The sequence below is a fragment of the Cyprinodon variegatus genome, unplaced genomic scaffold, assembly GCF_000732505.1.
Source record: "Cyprinodon variegatus isolate N-32 unplaced genomic scaffold, C_variegatus-1.0 Scaffold893, whole genome shotgun sequence".
NCBI lineage: Eukaryota > Metazoa > Chordata > Actinopteri > Cyprinodontiformes > Cyprinodontidae > Cyprinodon > Cyprinodon variegatus.
This window is the reverse complement of record NW_015151346.1, coordinates 67179-69486: the sequence shown is the minus strand read 5'-3', so window position 1 is coordinate 69486 and position 2308 is coordinate 67179.

Sequence of the window (2308 nt, the reverse complement as noted above, 5' to 3'; positions counted from 1 at the left end):
CCTTTCTGCAGAAATTGTATCGATGATGATGTATTTCAGTTCTTCTTTTGCAAAAACCTACATTTTATGAACCCGACAAAGACCTCTGATGTAAAGCTTATAAACACATCTAAAAGACATTGTTAATGGTTAAAACACTTAACTTATGCTCGTTTTTCCATTTGAGTTTTGGATACAGCATATTTACTGGCAAAGATCTGGTCTTCCATTTCAAATGCTACTGTAAATGTTCATATCCTTGTACAGTTTTGGCTTAATAATTCATTCAACAAATGGCCCAATTTAGAGCCTGTACAGGGGCTGCAGGGTGACACAATGGGTAGTGCAGTTGGTTTGCTGCAAGAAGGCTCTGGGTTTGATTCCTGGCCTGTGGTCTTTCTGCATGGAGTTTGCATGTTCTCCCTTTGCATGCATGGGTTCTCTCCCACTGTCCAAAAACATGACTGTTGGGTTAATTATCTTTAGGTGTGAGTTTGTGCATGGTTGTTTGTCTCTGTGTTGCCCTGCCTAGGATGTACCCCTCCTCTCACCCATATACTGCCAGAGATAGGCACCGGCCCCTCCACAACCCAGGAACAATTATTTGGTTACTAAATCAATTTCAAAGATTATTGCCTCTAATGATTATTGATGACTAACCCAAATAATTGCTGGTATATATATTATATAGTAGTATAATATAATGGTTCCTGAAGGGGGCAATGTAAATGTGGGGGTGATGTGGTAGAAATGAATTGCATAAAGGTTTGACAGAAATGTATTGATAGTAATAATTTATTTTGTGACGCAATAAAAAAACAGTTGGATTTAAATAATTACATTTTAGATATAATAGTTTAATTATTTAAAGTTGATTTTAGTTCAAATTATTGCAATATGTACTTCAGTGGTGTTAAATTTTATTTGTTTAGCTGTTGAAAAAGATTGGGTTGGTAGGACAGAGGTAATGTGGGTGTGTTAACCAACTGAATCGATCTAAATTGTATGAGAGTAACAGCGGTGTAATACATAGATATTCACATTCTTTAATTTATTTATTTTTTTTAAGTAACCATGCTTTTTTCATATCTACATGTTTATCATTGTCTTAACTAATCAGATGTACATTCTTTCTTTTCCAGCTCTGGAGACCCAGACCTTGGCCACTGGGAGACCTTGCATGTAAGCTGACTATGTTCCTTTCAGAATGCTGCACCTTCTGCACCATCCTCCACATCACCTTCCTCTCCCTGGAGAGGTACCTGGCAGTATGCTGGCCGATCACGGCTAAAACCGTTGTGACACGCAGGAGAACCAGGGTCATCATTGGCTGCCTGTGGCTGGGGGCAGCTGTCAGCGCTTCGCCTGTGTTAATCATGGTCGGAGTGGAGGATGTTGGGAGAGAGGACTTCAGCCTAAGCCAGTGGAAGGAGGACGGAGGATGGATGGGAGGAGAGGGAGAACAGGGAGGAATGAAGATGAGTGGAGGGGAAAGAGGAGGTGCACTCATGGCTTTGCTGGATCCACGATTAGAGGAAATAAATATGGGAGACAAAAACAACGAAGGCTGGGATAAAGACTTGGCAGACTTTAAACGGTTTGAAGACAGAAAAAGCAGATCAAAAGAAGGATATCCATGGAAAAGAGGAGATACCAATGAAATGAAAGATGAAACTGAAAACGCTGAAGAGTCTATTGAAGAGGAAAAAAAGATTGAATTTGAGAAAGATCAGCAAAACAAAATGAAAGAAGATGAGGGAGGAGGAAGCAGTGACATCGCTGATGGAGAAACTGATAGGAGAGAGTGCCGCTGTACACAGTACGCCATATCCTCAGGCCTCTCATCAGCCATGATGATTCTCTCCTATGTGTACTTCCTGGTTCCTCTTTGCATCCTTGGATTGGTTTACACCCTCATTGGACGGACTCTTTGGCTCCGCCCAAAGAGCAGCAGAAGAGATCAGAGTCACCGTAGCACTGTGAAAATGTTAGGTAAACAAACACAATCATTTGACTGATACAAAAAAAAATGTTCCATTTGTAAAACATTTCCCAGCAGATACTGATTTAGGCAATTCTGATTTCTCCTTTAAAAGTATAAATAACATTTATTTAGCATTCAAAACATTTCCAACCATGTATTTGAATGCATTCATTGTTAAATATGTTTCTACATAATTAGAATGACTACAACATTATTGGGGGTCATCACTTTATACCAAACCTTAGGTTTAGAAATAGTCATTTACTGCCTATAGGTTGGAAAATGATTAAGTAGACAGAAAGTCTACCCTGTTATGACTGATTTATGCTCAGAAACCAGGTCGTC